General features: G+C 40.2%; 1 pseudogene; it reads right to left on the reverse strand.

Moving 5' to 3' along the window:
- Nucleotides 1-10,540: 10,540 nt before the first annotated feature.
- LOC126207657 (5S ribosomal RNA) lies at nt 10,541-10,657 on the reverse strand (annotated as a pseudogene).
- Nucleotides 10,658-19,769: the final 9,112 nt, after the last annotated feature.

The following is a 19,769-nucleotide window of genomic DNA, read 5'->3' on the forward strand; positions in this document are numbered from 1 at the left end:
AGGGATCAGTGTATGGTCCACAGTTTTTGGACATAGCACTGAAGCCTATATTACAGAAGTTACATGACAGCAGTAACAAAACCTATCTGATGGCTTTTGCAGATGACATGCTGTTCGTTGTGAGTGGTGACTCCAGAAGAATTATAGAAGACAAATGTATTGCGCACCTCAAAAACTTGAGGACTGGTGTCGAAGTGTTCAATTGTCACTAGCACCTCACAAAACAACGTACCTCCTGCTGAAAGGGAACCTAATAATAAACCCTAAAATAAAGTTCAACGATATAACGACTAGAAGAAGCGCAGTGACGAGAAGTTGAGGGGTATTTCTCGATGAACATCGTAAATTTGCACGTCATGTAGAAGTAGGTAGGAAACGTACCAACGTAACGAATGAAATTATAACCATTGCAAGTAGGCAATTTCAGTTTCCCTTGAAGACAATTAGAGTATACCACCCTTTTTTAGCATCAGTCGTAGGGTATGGCGCAAGCATCTGGGCAGCCAGTGAAGCCAGCCTCAGTAGTGAAAAGAGTTCAACGAGGCATGCTACTAAGATTAAAGGGGGCCTACAGCACTACCCCAAATGATGCTGTGTTAGTAATTGTAGTAATACGCCCACTGGATTTTGAAATTAGGAAAAGGGGAACCTTTTACTGGTTAAAGAAAAGCAATCAGATGGAAGTACGAATGTGCTTGGAACTGGGGTCAGTTCGAAAAAGGCAATAAAAGAAAGCATATTACAGCTGTGGCAAAATGAGTGGGACCTTTCAGACACTGGCAGAAGAACACATGAATTTCTCCCTAACATCAGGTAGAGATTAAAAATGAGATTTCTTAACCCATCGAGTTGATTGATACTGGCCATAGACCTTATGCCATGTATCTATACAAAATCAGAAGACAGATGAATGTTAACTGCACCCATGGCAGTGTGGGCTCACCAGAACCCACATTATGGGACTGTGCACTCTATGAAGTTGCAGCGGCTAATGGACGTCAGGTATTAAGGATGTTGGATTCCAAAGCAGCACTAAGGAGCGAGTCGACCTGGCACATCTTGCACGACACTGCAATGCAGTATCTAGGAAGGCCAAGGAAGACTTCACAAGGCATTCAACCATAAGCCATCATGCTTCCATCCAGGCTAGATATACTCTGCAGATGGAGAAAAGATGACTGAGGTTTGCGATCACCGCGTGAAATACTGTTCCAAAAATCTACACACATCAAACAAGTTTTGCATCACCCTGGTTCCCAGAACTCCTGAAGATACGCGTTGACTCTGGATATTGTATCATAGGCACAGTCACTTTGACTGTTCAGAGACGTCACTAAACCCGCCCAAAGATGTAAAAACTACGCAAGAGCAGCGCCTATTAGACGGAGAGAATCCGACAGCCTATCAGTTGCAGTCATTCCACGAGGAAGGAGGTACACGGCTCGTGTTGTCTGTAGTTCAACCATGCCTAGACGGTCAGTACCGCAGTTCGATCACGTCCGTATTGTTACATCTACATCTACGTGATTACTCTGCTATTCACAATAAAGTGCCTGGCAGAGAGTTCAATGAACCACCTTCAAGCTGTATCTCTACCGTTCCACTCTCGAACGGCACGCGGGAAAAACGAGCACTTAAATTTTTCTGTGCGAGCCCTGATTTCTCTTATTTTATCGTGATGATCATTTCTTCCTATGTTGGTGAGTGCCAATGTTTTCGCAATCGGAGGAGATAATTGGTGATTGAAATTTCGTGAGAAGATCCCGTCGCAACGAAAAACGCCTTTATTTTAATGATTGCCACTCCAATCCACGTATCATGTCTGTGACACTATCTCCCCTACTTCGCGATAATACAAAACGAGCTGCCCTTCTTTGTACTTTTTCGATGTCATCCGTCAGTCCTACCTGATGCGGATCCCACACCGAACAGCAATACTCCAGAATGGGGTGGAGAAGCGTGGTGTGAGCAGTCTCTTTAGTAAATCTATTGCACCTTCTAAGTGTTCTGCCAACGAATCGCAGTCTTTGTTTTGCTCTACCCACAATATTATCTATGTGATCGTTCCAATTTAAGTTATTTGTAATTGTAATCCCTAAGTATTTAGTTGAATTTACAGCCTTCAGATTTCTGTGACTTATCGCGCAATTGAAATTTAGCTGATTTCTTTTAGTAACTGATTTCTTTTAGTATTTCACACTTCTCCTTATTCAGGGTCAATTGCCACTTTTAGCACCATACAGATATCTTATCTAAATCATTTTGCAAGTCGTTTTGATCATCTGATGACTTTACAAGACGGTAAATGACAACATCATCTGCAAACAATCTAAGACGGCTATTCAGACTGTCTCCTATGTCGTTAATATAGATCAGGAACAATAGAGGGCCTATAACACTTCTTTGGGGAACGCCGAATATTACTTCTGTTTTACTCGATGACTTTCCGTCTATTACTACGAACTGTGACCTTTCTGACAGGAAATCACGAATCCAGTCGCACAACTGAGGCGATACTCCGTAGGCACGTAGTTTGGTTAGAAGACGCTTGTGAGGAACGGTGTCGAAAGCCTTCCGGAAATTTAAAAATATGGAATCAATTTTACATCCCCTGTCGACAGCACTTATTACTTCATGGGTATAAAGAGCTAGTTGTGTTGAACAAGAACGATATTTTCTGAAACCATGCTGTAGGTGTCAATAAATCGTTTTCTTCGAGCTACTTCATAATGTTCAAATACAGTATATGTTCCAAAACTCTACTGCAAATCGACGTTAGTGATATAGGCCTGTAATTCAGCGGATTACTCCTACTTCCCTTTTTGGGTATTGGTGTGATTTGAGCAATTTTCCAGTCTTTAGGTACGGATCTTTCTGTGAGCGAGTGGTTGTATATAATTGCTAAATATGGAGCTATTTTATCAGCATACTCTGAGAGGGACCTGAATGGTATACAATTTGGACCGGAGGCCCTGCGTTTATTAAGTGATTTAAGCTGCTTCGTTACACCGAAGATATCTGCTTCTATGTTTCTCATCTTGGCAGTTGTTCTTGATTGGAATTCAGAAATATTTACTTCGCCTTCTTTGGTCAAGGAGTTTTGGAAAACCGTGTTTAATAACTCTGCTTTAGTGGCACTGCCATCAGTGACTTCACCGTTGTTATTGCGAAGTGAAGGTATTGATTGCGTCTTGCCATTGGTGTACTTTATGTATGACCAGAATCCCTTTCGGTTTTCTGCCAGATTTCGAGGCAGAATTTCGTTGTAATAATTATTAAAAGCATCTCGCATTGAAGTACGCGCCATATTTCGAACTTCTGTAAAACTTTGCCAATCTTGGGGATTTTGCGTTCTTTTAAATTTGGAATGCTTTTCTCGTTGCTTCTGCAACAAGGATCTGACCCCCGTTTTGTGTACCATGGGGGATCAGTACCAACACTTATTAATTTATGTGGTATATATGTCTCAATTGCAGTCGATACTATCTCTTTGAACACATTCCACAACTTATCTACACTAACATGATCAGATCGGAAGGAGCGAAGACTGTCTCTTAAAAAGGCGTTAAGAGCATTTTTATCAGCTTTTTTTTAAATAGATATACTTCGCGTTTCTTTTTTATGGTTGTAGGTGTTACGGTATTCAGCCCAGCAGCAACTGCCTTGTGGTCGCTAATTACTGTATTCGTCACAATACTCACTATTTGTCGAGGATTATTTGTTGCTAAAAGGTCAAGTATGCTTTCGCAACCATTTACGCTTCGAGTGGGCTCATGAACTAATTGTTCAAAATAATTTTCTGAGAAAGCATTCAGTACAATTTCGGATGAGGTTTTATGCCTGCTGCCAGCTTTAAACGTATAATTTTTCCAGCATATCGTGGGTAGATTGAAGTCACAACCGACTATAATTGTATGAGCGGGGTACTTATCTCAAATGAGACTCAAGTTTTCTTTGAACTGTTCAGCAACTATAACTTCTGAGTCGGGGGTCGGTAAAACGATCCAATTAATAGTTTAGTCAGATTGTCAGGTATAACCTCTACCCATACTATTTCGCTACAAGGCAAACTATCTCTGACAGCAATAAAGACTCCACCACCAACTGTATTTAATCTATCCTTTCTGAACACTGTTAGATCGTTTGAAAAAATTTCGGCTGAACTTATATCCGGCTTTAGCCAGCTCTCTGTACCTACAACTATTTGAGCTTCAGTGCTTTCTATTAGGGCTACGACAATTTACAACTACAATACAAATCGTTTCTACAACTACCTTACTGTGCTTTACCTGCCCACTTTTAGACGGATTAGACGGACGTCCCTTCTGTGGTTCCCTGAGACCCTCTGACCTAAAAAAACCGCCCAGTCCCTTCCACACAGCCCTCGCTAACCGTGTAGCCACCTCCTGTGTGTAGTGGACTCCTGACCTATTAAGCGGAACCCGGAAACCCACCACCCGATGGCGCAAGTCAAGGAATCTGCAGCCTACATGGTCACAGAACCGCCTGAGCCTCTAATTCAGATCCTCTACTCAGCTCTGCACCAAAGGACCACAGACGGTTCTATCAACGATGCTGCAGATGGTGAGCTCCGCCTCGATCTTGGAAGCAAGACTGGCAGTCTTTACCATTTCCGCTAGCCGCCCAAAACCAGACAGAATCTGCTCTGATCCAAAGACACATAAGCGACATGAGGCACCACCCTCAGTTGGCTGCACCCTGTACTCTTCATGGCATCCGAAAGCACCCTTTCCACATCCATTATGACTCCCCCCAGGATGCACATGGAGTGCACACTGGCTTCCTTCCCCTCCTTGGCAGCCATGTTCCTAAGGGGCCCCATTACGCACCTAACGTTGGAGCTCCCAACTACCAGCAAACCCACTCTCTGTGAATGCCCAGACCTTACAGACCAAGAAGCTTCCTCTGGAACAGGGTGGATGACTGCATCCAGCTCTGAGACATCGTCAGCCACAGATAACGCCCAAAACCTGTTCATCAAACGAACCGGTGAGGCCCTACCATCTGCCCCTTGGAAAGTTTTTTACTGCCTGCCAGACTTTAGAATGATCTCCCAATCAACCTCAGGTGAGGGGTCAACCTCAGTGCAGGTAGCGCCCGGGGCGATCACAGCAGTGGACCGATCGGAGAACATGTGGGAAGTGGTCGACATCACTCGCATCCCCGCATCCAATCCCCCACAGTGACGCCCCTTGGCAGCAGCCTCAAGCTGTTTGACAGAAGCCAAAGCAGCCTGGAGCTGTGAGCGAAGGGTCGCCAACTCAGCTCGCATCTCGTAAAAATATGTAACAAGTGAACAGTGTACTCGCCTTATTAGTAGCAGGAACTAGGGGTGCACTCTCGCTGACAGTCTAACCACTGAGCTGTTCTAACCAAACAAACAAAAGCCTGTACGATACGAGGGTCGATACAACGGTTGATAGCAATGGCGGTACTGTACACTGCACTGTTGTTGAAATAAAAGGTTGTGGCTAGTAAGTACTCAAACACGCACTAAAATACAAAAGTAAACTAATAACTACCCAGATAACTGAAAATAAGTCGCTCCTGTTTGAAGCTCGTAAAACTATGTAACAAGCGAACAGTGTACTTGCCTTATTAGTAGCAGGAACTAGCGGTGCGCCCTCGCTGACCGTCTAACCGACAGCACCAGGAAGGGCTCTCAACAAGGGAAGTGTCCAGGTGTCTCAGAGTGAACCAAAGTGATGTTGTTTGGACATGGAGGAGATACAGAAAGACAGGAACTGACGATGACATCCCTCTCTCAGGCCGCCCAAGGGCTACTACTGCAGTGGATGACCGCTACCTACGGACAATGGTTCGGAGGAACCCTCACAGTAACGCCACCATGTTGAATAATGCTTTTTGTGCAGCCACAGGATGTTGTGTTACTATTCACTGCGCACAATAGGCTGCATGATGCACAACTTCACTCCCAACGTCCATGGCGAGTTCCATCTTTATAACCACGACACCATCCACTGTGGTACAGATGGGCCCAACAACATGCTGAATGGACCGCTCAGGATTGGCATCCCGTTCTCTTCACCGATGAGTGTCGCATATACCTTCAGCCAGACAATCGTCAGAGACGTGTTTGGAGGCAACCCGGTCAGGCTGAACGCATTAGACACACTGCAAGCGAGTGCAGCAAGGTGGAGGTTCCCTGATGTTTTGGGGTGGCATTATGTGGGGCTGATGTATACCGCTGATGGTCATGGAAGGCGCCGTAACGGCTGTACGATATGTGAATGCCATCCTCTGACTGATAGTGCAACCATATCAGCATCACATTGGCGAGGCATTCGTCCTCATGGACGACAATTCGCGCCCCCATCGTGCACATCTTGTGAATGACCTCCTTCAGGATACCGACAATGCTCAACTAGAGTGGCCAGAATGTTCTCCAGACATGAACTCTGTCGAATATACCTGGGATGGATTGAAAAGGGCTGTTTATGGACGAAGTGACCCACGAAGCACTATGAAGGATCTACGCCGAATCGCCATTGAGGAGTGGGACAATCTGGACCAACAGTGCCTTGATGAACTTGTGAATAGTATGCCAAAACGAATACAGGCCTGCATCACTGCAAGAGAACGTGGTACTGGGTATTAGAGGTACCACTGTGTACAGCAATCTGGACCACCACTTCTGAAGGTCTCGCTGTATGGTGGTACAGCATGCAATGTGTGGTTTTCATGAGCAATAAAAAGGGCAGAAATGATAGTTATGTTGATCTATATTCCAATTTTCTGTAAAGTTTCCAGAACCTTCGGAACTGGGGTGATGCAAAATTTTATTTGTATGTGTATATTGCGTTGGACTTTAAGAAGTAACAATGATGGATGAAATTACTCGCTGCAGTGCAAACGCTGGTGACGTGGTGCCCGACGCCCAAAGAATCTAGCAGACTATGGCTGTTGACTGAGGTACCATGAGGGCGGATCCAGTAGCGGAAACAATTTTTACAAGTTAAATGCACCAAAATAAATGAGGAAACAGAGAACAAATTCTTGAGTTTGTAGTGCATTAGTAGCTGAGTAATTTGTTAAGGGTTTAATGTAGATTTGTGGTGATAGAAGTAGTTGTGGTTTTTTCCTTTTTAATCTCTCTTTTTTTTAAATATTAAAAATTAGAAATAAATAATTAATACATAACTTACGCCTATCCAAGGAAATGTGATTTTTATGGCGTATTTTAGCTTTTTAGATAACCATAGACCTTGCCATTGGCGGAGAGGCTTGTGTGCCTTAGCGATGCAGATAGTTGTACCATAGGTGCAACCACAGTGGAGAGACCAAACAAACATGTGGTACCTGAAGAGGGGCAGCAGTGTATTCAGTAGTTGTAAGGGTAACAGTCTGGATGAATGACTGAACTGATCTTGTAACATCAATGAAATCAGCATTACTGTGCTTGTACTGCAAACGGCTGAAAGCAAGGGGAAACTACAGCCATAATTTTTCCCAAGGGCATGTAGCTTTACTGTATGGTTAATTGATTATGGCGTCCTCTTGGGTAAAATATTCTGGAGGTTAAATAGTCCCCCATTCGGATCTCCAGGCGTGGACTACGCAGGAGAATGGCGTTATAAGGAGAAACAAAACTGGCGTTCTACGGATCAGAGCATGGAATGTCAGATCCCTTAATCGGGCAGTTTCGTTAGAAAATTTAAAAAGGGACATGAATAGGTTAAAGTTAGATATACTGGAAATTAGTGAAGTTCGGTGGCAGGAGGAACAGGACTTCTGGTCATGTGAATACAGGATTACAAATACAAAATCAAATAGGGTACTGCAGGAGTAGGTTTAATAATGAATAAAAATAGGAAGGCGGATAAGCTAGTACGAACATCATAGTGAATGCATTAGTCAAGATAGGCACAAAGACCATACCTACACAGTAGTCAAGTTCATATGCCGACTAGCTCCGCAGATGACGAAGAGATTGATGAAATGTATGATGAGATAAAAGAAATTATTCAGATAGTGAAGGGAGACGAAAATTTAATAGTCATGGGTGACTTGAATTCGATAGTAGGAAAAGGAAGAGAAGGAAACGTAATAGGTGGATATGGACTGGGGTAAGGAAGGCTTGAAAGAGGAAGCCGCATGGTAGAATTTTGCACAGAGCATAACTTAATCATCACTAACACTTGGTTTAAGAATCATGAAAGAAGGTTGTATACGTGGAAGAGACCTGGAGACAGTGGAAGGTTTCAGATAGATTATATAATGGTAAGACACAGATTTGGTTTCAGATAGATTATATAATGGTAAGACACAGGTTTGGTTTCAGATAGATTATATAATGGTAAGACACAGATTTAGGAACTAGATTTTAAATTGTAAGACGTTTCCAGGGGCAAATGTGGACTCTGACCACAATTTATTGGTTATGAACTTTGTGGCACAAGAAGGACACGTTCTGAGGTATCAAGGGATCACCATTTTAGTACTAGATGGAAGTGTGGAGCGGAAAAATTGTAGAAGGATACCAAGAGATGAATACACTCCTTCGAAACTAATAATATAAGTGTAGACCAGATGTAGCTTGAATTCAAAGTAATAGTATCGGCAGCAATTGAGAGATTTATACCAAATAAATTAACAAACGACGAAGCTGATCCTCGTTGGTACACAAAACGGGTCAGAACACTGTTCCAGAAACAACGAAACAAACATGCCAAATTTAAACAGACGCAAAATCCCCCTAGATTAGCCATCATTTACAAAAGCTCGAAATTTAACGCGGACTTCAATGCGAGATGCTTATAACAGTTTCCACAAGAAACTTTGTCTCAAAACCTGGCAGAAAATCCGAAGAGATGTTAGGGGCAACAAACAATCAATGCCCTCTCTGCGCGATAGCATTGGAGATACTATCGAAGGCAGTGCTGCCAAAGCAGAGTTACTGAACACAGCCTTCCGAAATGCCTTCACAAAAGAAGACAAAGTAAATATTCCAGAGTTCGAACCAAGAACAGCTGGCATCATGAGTAACGTGGGTGTAAATATCCTCGGAGTAGCGAAGCAACTTAAATCACTTAATAAAAGCAGGTGTTCTGGTCCAGACTGCATACCAATTAGGTTCCTTTCAGAGTATGCTGATGCATTAGCTCCATACTTAACAATCATACACAACCGTTCGCTCGACGAAAGATCCGTACACAAAGACTGGAAAGTTGCACAGGTCACACCAATATTCAAGTAAGGTAGTGGGAGTAATCCACTTAATTACAGGCCCATATCATTAATGTCGATACGCAGCACGATTTTGGACCATATCTTGTGTTCGAACATTGTGCATTACATCGAAGGAAACGGTCTATTGACACACGGTCAACATGGGTTTAGAAAATATCGTTCTTGTGAAACACAACTAGCTCTTTATTCGTATGAAGTGCTGAGTGCTATTGACAAGGGATTTCAGATCGATTCCGTATTTCTGGATTTCCGGAAGACTTTTGACACTCTACCACACAAGTGGCTTGTAGTGATATTGCGTGCTTATGGAACATCGTCTTAGTTATGTGACTGGATTTGTGATTTCCTCTCAGAGAAGTCACAGTTCGTAGCAATTGATGGAAAGCCACTGAGTAAAACAGAAGTGATTTCTGGAATTCCCCAAGGTAGTGTTATAGGCCCTTTGCTGTTCCATGTCTATATAAACGATTTGGGAGCAATCTGGGCATCCGTCTTCGGTTGTTTGCAGATGATGCTGTCGTGTATCGACTGATAAAATCATCAGAAGATCAAAACAAATTGCAAAACGATTTAGAAAAGATGTCTGAATGGTGTGAAAATTGGCAGTTAACCCTAAATAACGAAAAGTGTGAGGTCATCCACATGAGTGCTCAAAGGAACTCGTTAAACTTTGGTTACACGATAAATCAGTCAAATCTAAAGGCCGTAAATTCAACTAAATACCTAGCAATTAAAATTACGAACAAATTAAATTGGAAGGAACACACAGAAAATGTTATGGGGAAGGCTAACCAAAGACTGTGTTTTATTGGCAGGACACTTAGAAAATGTAACAGATCTATTAAGAAGACTGCCTACACTACACTTTTCCATCTTCTTTTAGAATACTGCTGCGCAGTGTAGGATCCTTACCAGATAGGATATCGAAAAAGTTCAAAGAAGGAGAGCACGTTTTGTATAATGCGAAATATGGGAGAGAGTGTCACTGAAATGATACAGGATTTCAGCTGGATATCATTAAAAGAAGGCCTTTTTCGTTGCGACGGAATCTTCTCACGAAATTCCAATCACCAACTTCCTCATCCGAATACTAACTAACTAACTAACTAACTCCGTCTACAGGCCGCAAGCGACCCATCGGGACCATCCGACCGCCGTATCATCCTCAGGTGAGGATGCGGATAGGAGGGGCATGGGGTCAGCACACCGCTCTCCCGGTCGTTATGACGGTTTTCTTTGACCGGAGCCGCTACAATTCGGTCGAGTAGCTCCTCAATTGGCATCACGAGGCTGAGTGCACCCCGAAAAATGGCAACAGCGCATGGCGGCTGGATGGTCACCCATCCAAGTGCCGGCCACACCCGACAGTGCTTAACTTCGGTGATCGCACGGGAACCGGTGTATCCACTGTGGCAAGGCCGTTGCCCTTCCTCATCCGAATAACAAAATATTTTGTTGACACCGACCTACATAGGGAGGAACGATCACCAGATAAAATAGGATAAATCAGAGCACGTATGGAAAGATATAGGTGTTCGTTCTTTCCGCGAGCTATACGAGATTGGAATAATAGAGAATTGTGAAGGTGGTTCGATGAACCCTCTGTCAGGCACTTAAATATGATTTGCAGAGTACAGATACAGATATAGATTCATTTTAATTAGAGCAGGATTAATACTTCCTATTTTGTTTGGTTCTCCAATCTGTTAGCTTCAAATTCTTCTTAAGTTCATCAAGACATATCTTCTGTTATTGTTAACTATTATCTTCTTCTTTTTGAGAGGAATGGTGTTTTGTCCTGGCATTCGACTTACAGGTAGGGGAAACCCCTCTAAAACTCCACCTGGGATAATCTGTCTTATGTTCTGTTTTGCTTTACATCATATTTATATTTCTGTCCTGGTATTTAACTTAATTTTCTATTAGTGTGTTATAGTACTTCATATTTGCATTTTAGCTTTCAGTAAGTAAATGGCTAATATTATTGGATGGTCCAAGTAGAATGGTTTCGTCAGTTTCTTCGTTAATTTCTCTAATGCATTGTACTATGGTGTGTGATGATTATTTATGTGAATAACGTGGAAAGTTGAAACGTGTAAATTCTTCTTTTAACGTTTTGGTTGTCAGCTTGTCGAAATGAAGTCTATTCTGTCCTGTATTGCTGGCAAGATCGATGAGTCGGCGCTGTAGTGATAGTATGTTTGCAGAGTTGTACTGTCATGATTCGTAGTATATAAATTTTACTTGGAGGCAATTTGCAGAATTTTCCTTTCTGTACTTAAAACACTTTCTGTTTGATATTTATTTGAGATCCATACTGGTGCACCATATTCAAGAACTGGTATTATAAACGTTTTATAGGTGTAGATTCGAGTGTTGTTAGGTGCTCCTCTTATTGATCCTCTAATTAGCTTTAGAAGGCCTAATATTTTCCTTGCCTTTACTATGATCTTATCTAGATGAGTTTCCATGATAGAGTGGTATCCATTGTAAGACCTAAGTAATTTTATTTTGTCTGGTGTTTGTGATTTGTTGGTCATGAAATTTCTATGTCTAAATATCACCAGTTGACATTTCTGAGCATTAGGTTTAACATGCCAGATGATAAGCACTTTTTCTAATTTTGAAAGGTGTTGTTTATTAGTATAATTCAGGTCTTGTGTTGTTTTTCCATGACACTAATAAACTGTATCGTCTGCATAAAGGACCAAGCCCTCATGTAATATAATCTTTGCTGCCACACCCCATCGAACGATCTTTCTATGTCCAGAGACAAAGCTGACGCTGTAATGCTTTGGTGATGATACTACATATTCTTATGATCAGGTCTGTAGTTGAATGTTGCTTTCTAAAGCCCAATTGTATATTTGGTATTAGTTTTAGATCTTCTGCAAATTTATGAGGCTGTCTGTTTAAAATGGACTCAAAGCACTTTCCAGTAGTTGCTAATGACATTATGGGTCGATAAGATGTCGGATTATTTAATCGTTTTCCAGGCTTTGATATCATGATTACTTTTACTGTCTTCCATTGTTGCGTTAGTCATTTTAAGTTTAGAGCATTATTGTAGAAGCACCGTAATTTCTAATTATTTATTTTCTTGCGGTTGCTCTGACACGTAATCTACTAATTCCATCCATTCTCAGTGCAATGTTTTTACCAGTGTTTATTGCTGTTTCTATTTCCTCTTCTGTGATTTCTTGAATAAGCATTAACTGTCTTTCATTCAGTACCTCTGGGGCTGTTAGAGTCACTGACATCTCTTTTTCTATTCTTTTTATGTATGCTGTTGAAGAGAGGATCGTTGGGTATTTTATGAGTTTCTTCTAATACATCTCTGAAGATCTGCGCTTTTGTTTGACTGTCTGTTATTATATTCCCGCCATATTGCAGTGGAGGATCTGTCATGTATTTAAAATTATTCCAGGACTTATTCGACTGTTTGTGGTCTAACGATTCAAACGTTTTGGCCCATCTTTGCAAACGATTATCTGCAAGTTGTATTTTTACAAGCAGATTCAAATTAATCCATTCTATTCTCAATTCGTCACTTTTAAGTCTTTTTAACTGTCGATATGTCCTTCGTTTTTAGTTTATAGTTGCCAAAATATTTACTGGTATACTTTCTAAACTTTATTTTGCTCTTTTAGCTGGGGCGTTTTCATATTCTGTTTGCTTTAAACCTGTTACGATAGAGTCGTTACATTGGTTTAAATCTTCAATTGTTGTTATGTTGATCTGTTTTTTTTAAACTCTCACTAACTGATAATTGATATTTTTTATAATCCATATTTCTTTAAAATCATGTATCGTTTTTGTATTTTGTTGAATATTGATAGAATAGTACATTGTTGTTTTCACCAGAAATGCTGGGTGGTCGCTAGTAATACCGCTGCCTATCCAGTGAGCAGTGAAGTATCGATGTATATTATTGCTATATAAAATATGATAGGGTATAGATTTGTAAAAGTGACGGTTGTTTCAATACTACTGGCCTGTATAACGACCGAATTACAGTGGGAGTGGATTTACACTAGTTCCGACTTAAGGAGATCTCATTCAAACTAATCAATGACCTTATTGTCATGAAAGGTCAACAAGATGACCAACGCGTCCAAACTGGCGAGGAACATTCTCCCAGCAATACAGACTGTCTTCGGCTGTCAGTCTGAATTCTATCTATTCCACATATTCAGCAGACATAATGCTCATCCTCACAGCTACTAAAAACCACGCTCATCTCCAGCATTTGTCACCAGAACAAGATACTTACAGTGCTGCGGCATTGTAGCATCCATTACTTCAGCCTCCAAAAATCACCAACGCCAACCTCCACTCCCATTTCAGACAACCTCATCGGTTGCCCCCTTACCTTGTACAGTACTGTCTTTTTTGACTGCTAATGACCATGCACGCTCCACCTACTCAATGCAGCTAGAAATGGTCCAGCTGTGCCCCTATGTAAGCAGCCAGCCGTGGCACTACTGGTCACATGCACCTGTGGAAAGATGAGATCTGCAACAGCCCCCCCCCTCCTCCTCCTCCCCCCCCCCCCGCGCCCCCTGTGCTCCACACTCCCACGCAGGGAGGAAAGTGATTGCATGATGCATCTGAGGAATCTCTTTGGCCAGTGCTAGGGCTTCACTATGAGGCAATGTTGGAGTTAGTCTGTTCTGAGCTTCTGTGTTGTATTCACGTTCTCTGACCTGTCTCCATGGAGTAATGAAGTGTAGATTCATGGCACTCATGCTCTCCATTATTTAACCTGGAGCAAGCTCACTTACATCTGCTCTACAGTACTGCACATCTACCGTTCAAAATAAAACTGCTGGTACCTCAATGGGAGCAAATATGCAAAAAATGTAAACAATATCAGGAATATTCTCTTGTGCAACTAGCAGCCTATGTTGTTCTGTAGAATCACATTGTCACATGGAAACGAACAGTGGAAACAATGGGAAACCGTTAGAAAAACCACAAATCTCCAACAGGTGTAAACAGAACGATGTTCACAAACGACTGATTTAAAATGCATAAACCGTCATTACCACACATCCGTGTATATAAATCTTAACACATTTGGGTTTTCAAAACAAAAATAACATTGTGTTATGGCAAAAGAAATCAACTTTGCCAAATCACTGTAGCACTGTTTAGTCGTTCTGCAAAAATCTATGAATTTCATCTTTGAATGTTACATATAGCCTTTAGTTTATGTTTCTAGAATGGTAGAATCCAGATTTCCTTCGTTTTCTCATTTGTGTGCAATAATAACAAAGAACCACATCATCCTCTAAGGTCGACTCACTGATTGTAACCAATAGATGCTTGGCTTTACAAACAATACTCTTTTTCCTCCATACCATCACATGGCAACTGCAGTTTCTCATTTTGAAGTTGTGCTTTGTGCAGAACTTCTCTGCCAGTTAGTCAGCAACCAGCTGCCAATTTAGATGGCCTGCCCATTGCATTCCTCTTCAGTCACTCTGTGTATGGATGGCCCAACTTGCATGTAAGGGTGATGGTGGGGGATGCATGTGCTCTAGTAAAGACCAGTTCACATTGGCCATCATGTCACATCACATCAGGCGAAAACATTCGATAAGGCATTTGAAATGGCGGCATTCACACAAACCGAAAAACGACCACGTGTATATTTCTGTGCGAATTCTTATTTCTCTTATTTTATTATGATGATCGTTTCTCCCTATGTAGGTTGGCGTCAGCAAAATTTTTTCGCAGTCTGAGGAGAATGTTGGTGATTGAAATGTCATGGAAAGTCCCCCTGGAACGAGATATGCATATCTTTTAATGATGTCCACCTCAAATCCTCTATCATATGTGTGACATTCTCTTCCCTGTTTCTCAATACTAAAAAATGTGCTGCTCTTCTTTGAACTGTCTCGATGTACTCTGATAATCCTAGCTGGTAAGGATCCCACATGGGACAGCAGTACTCCAAAAAAGGGATGGGCAAGCATAGTGTAGGCAGTCTCCTTAGTAGATCTGTTTCATTTTGTAAGTGTTCTGCCAGAATATCACAGTCTTTTGTTCGTCTTCCCCACATCATTTTCTGTGTGTTCTTTCCGATTTAAGTTGTTCATAATTGTAATTCCTAGGTGATTAGTTGAATTTACAGCCTTCGTAGTTGACTGATTTATTGTGTAACCGAAATTTAACGGATTCTTTTTCGCACTCATGTGGATGACCTCATACTTCCCATTATTTACAGCCACTTGCCAATTTTCACACCACACATACATCTTTTCTGGATCGTTTTGTAATTTATTTTGATCTTCTGATGACTTTACTGGACTATAAATGACGGAATCATCTGCAAACAACTTAAGATGGCTGCTCAGATTGTCTCTTAAATCTTTTATGTATATAAGGAACAGCAGAGGGCCTACAACACTATCTAGGAGAACGCCAGAAATGACTTGTGTTTTATTATTTTTTTAAAGGAGCACACCACTATTTGAGTGTTTTATTGTTTTGGCCTTTTATGTCATTTTCAATTGTTTGATTTTATGTCTTTAGATATATTGGAGGGCACTGAACAAGTTTTCAAGCTCAAATTTAGCCATAAATTAATAAAAATATTGGCTCTCTGCGAAATGCCAGATGTAAAATCATCATCTTGTATCAGATCACTAAATAATCATGGGAACCTATAATATTTAGTAAAAACAGGCTTATTTTAGTAAATAACATGCACACATGTCCTTAAAACATAATGATAGTATAATCAAAGAGTATGAGTAACAAAATAATATGAGTTGTTCTATTACTCCATACTTTTCGATTTCAGTATCATTACGTTTTAGGAGCCTTCAGATATATATATATATATATATATATATATATATATATATATATATATATATATATTGTGCTTTATTTTCGTGACAATTGTTCCATTACATCTTGGATATCTGAAAGTGAAGAATTGTTTGGATTTCACAGAACAGAACAGGTCTGACACCCACACTGTATATAAATCAGATCATAAGTGAATACCATAATTTTGATGAAATAACATTTTAACTGAAAAGGTCAGTGCTGATGAAGGAGAAATACATAGTTTTCTAAGACGTTATTAGTTATGTAAGGAAAAAACATAATTGATATGGTAAACAACCTCTACTTATTCTGTTATAAATATTGTTTGATGTTTATGTATGCAGGGGAGACAAGGACAAACTGAGCAATTAAGCATGCTGAGCAACTGATTATATAAAATCTGTGACTGTCAGTATGCCATCAGAGTATTGCACATCTAGCCTATACTCTCTGAGCATTTACGAAAGCTGGGAAAACTAGATGGCTGAATGACGCTGGAGTATTGAAACTTCGACTTATCATTAAGATACAACTCCGCCTGAAACAAGAATAACGAAGAGCTTTTCAGGGTAGCGAGAGTCAATAGAATTGCTTCGAAAGTACCATGGCGCACCCCTGGCATTCAATTCACTTGACGTCCCTTGCTCGTTATGTACCTAGATTGCCTGCATGTGAGACACCATATTCAGTACATCGTATTTGGGTATAACTTGCGTGTTATAACAGTATGCCATTTCAACGTAGCAGTACAATGAAGATTTATCACATCTAAGTATGATATGTTATAATTAAAAGTAAGTTAATGTCACTTTGGCTATAAAAGCCATAAGGAGAGTTGAACAGCAACAATAATATGAGGTCATGTGATTTAGAGACATGCAGTTGTGGAACAAAGAGTCATAGGCTCACTTCCTGGAGCATACAAATATTCTTTCCCATCTTTGAATTTGTGATACATTATTCCTGTGATAAAGGTGTGTTCTGCGATATTCGATGTTATCTGCATTAAAGAGTGTGCTTTCTCAGTAATGAGTTTCATCCATTTCGTGGCATCAGTCCGTTTAAAAAACGAAAGATGAAATTGTTGTGAGTGAAACAACAGCAATGGCATTTTTATTCCATCTTGTCACAAATAGTTACGCCGTTTTTTTTTTCGAATGTTTCATGATTTCCGAGGGTGCGGTTAGCCAGGAATCTAAGGGTACAGCTTAAATGACATTTGCATTCTTGGCTGTCATAAATATGTGGGTGTTTATTTTTGAGTATGTCACGATTTAAGACGGCCTCGATACACAAGAAGCTAAGAGCAAAGCTTAAACTGCTGCGAATGTAAAGAGTAGCAATAGTATGTATAGTCTTGCTTGTCACAAATATTTAGCTGTAGTCGAATCCTTAACAATGCTTTGCTAACTTTGTCAGTCAAGTAAAAGATCACACCACAGTGGGAGCGAGAAGCGTCACATGACCTAGTCCTGATTTTATCCAAATGGAGAGATGTCATGTGACCTATCAATATCATTATTTTTGTTTCTGGTCAAGCTATTCCTGACAATAAGTAAAGTGTAACACTTGTATTTCACTATCTTCCTCAGCAAATTATGCCTTGTTTGTAGCAAGAATTTGTACTTCTTCATTTTGTAGAAGCCAAATATTAGGAAAGCAAGCTATTATCGTCGGTATTGACTGTACATACCAAATAAAGCATTGAATTATAATGTCTGTTTGTGACTGAATAAATGTATTTAGTTCTGTTGATGGAGTATGGGGCAGAGTGAGCAATTTTTTCCAGAGCGTATGTGCTCATTGTGCCCCATGTGTTGTTTCTTTTGTAGTAAGTAGGCTACTCCATAACTTTCAGAAAACCAAATCTGTTCGCTACAGAGAGAGAAAAAGTACATCCCTAGACTGATTCTTGAAAGTGTAGTTATCTTGGCAATATGATGGTAAAAAAGGTTCAGTAGTTGGTAGTCTAGCAGAAACTACTGATAATGATACCAACAGCGTAGATACGACAGAGACCAATAACACAAGCACTATCGCAATTGTAAGACTATGTGCGGTTAGTAACTATTTAAAAAATTGAAGAGCCTTGGTGTCACCAAAATAAATTCAACTTCTTCCAAAAGCCACCACCAGTAAGACAATTCAGCATGGAAGCAAAAGAGGAAGAACAAAAAAAAAACGTTCTGATACCCCAGAGAAGCAGAAACTTCTAGAATGGCAACGTAAGAAGAAAAAATTGACCGAATTATCAAACTGAAACAACCAATAATCCCATTTCTAAAAATGTCAAAAGGCAACTTCAGGCAGTGAGAAAATTATAAAGATTCTGCTATTCTTCAACTGAGTAACAGTGGTGATAATTCGAGTCTCCATGAAGAAGAAGCATTTAACATGTAAGGTGAGCTCTAAGAGAATAACTATGTGATTGCGAAAGTGGCAAGGAAATAAATACCATTTTGCCACTTTGTAGCAATTATCAGTTCAGCTAGCAAAAATGAAAGCACTGCAATTATGACTAATCACGGAAGTCATGCAAGCCTGACAGAAATTTTTCGCTTCATGCAGATGCAGAAGCACATAACATTAGCTTCATAGACATCATTTGCAGATTACCAAAGCTTTCCACAGTCAGTGGCACAAAACAAACTGTAGAAATTTGTGTATTTTGTATTGACATGGAAACTTACAATGTCCAGTGCTCCTATTACATACAAATTCAATGCATCACAATGCTTATCAAGAAAAATAATTGTTCCCAGTGCATTTGTCGATTTTTCGCTGTTGTCCACAGTGCTCCATAGTGATGCACCAGGTGACCCATGATGAGGATAGAGTGGACATTTTCACATTACTTTGCTGTCACTTATTCTGTTTGTAAGGTTTTTATTTGAACAAACAAATAAAGTAATAAAGATACTAGATGATGTAATCTATCTACATGATATAAAATAATCCACAAATATTGCCAAATTTCATCTCAAAATATTATAAAAGAAAAAATGTGTCCATTGTGCCCCAGTCTCCCCTATATGTTTCTGTTAGCAAAAAGATATCTGTGCTTGGAAATGTTTCACTTCTCAGGATTTTACCACACACAGAAACAAGAATACACGTTATGAAGTTTTCCTTTGCCATTAATAAAATAAACTTTTGCGTTGTTATGTTCTCAATTCTGATACTATACTATGACTTTTTGTATCACAGATGGTAACTCATAACTCCACTTTTACCATTCAGTACTGTGCTAAAAGAACTGATGTGACAGTACTGTTATGCAATGTGAGATGGTAGCCAGTGTGAATAGGCTTTAGTTCATGTCTCTGGAAATCAGCTTTATTCCTGGGATAGCGTTCTAGTTCAGTTAAGTTGGAAACACAAATTGAATTCGTGCAGTATTGGACTGTGAGACTGTTACGATATTCACACAACATTCAGTGGATTTTGTTGTTGTCTGTGGAAAAAACATGGCTGACAAGCACCTGAAATGTGCCAATTACATTCTTGGGGACACTGAAACTAGTAGACATCGTTATGGTCTATACGAAATTTGTGGAAAACAAGGGAGTTTATGTCATCATATCTAATGAAAATACTAATGAGAAAAATTTTGCCGAACTTTTTTGGAAGTTTTGTGTATGCATAAAACGGTTAAATCATGTAACATAGTTAAATAAAGAATCAGATATACACTG

The sequence above is a fragment of the Schistocerca nitens genome, chromosome 1, assembly GCF_023898315.1.
Source record: "Schistocerca nitens isolate TAMUIC-IGC-003100 chromosome 1, iqSchNite1.1, whole genome shotgun sequence".
Taxonomy (NCBI): domain Eukaryota; kingdom Metazoa; phylum Arthropoda; class Insecta; order Orthoptera; family Acrididae; genus Schistocerca; species Schistocerca nitens.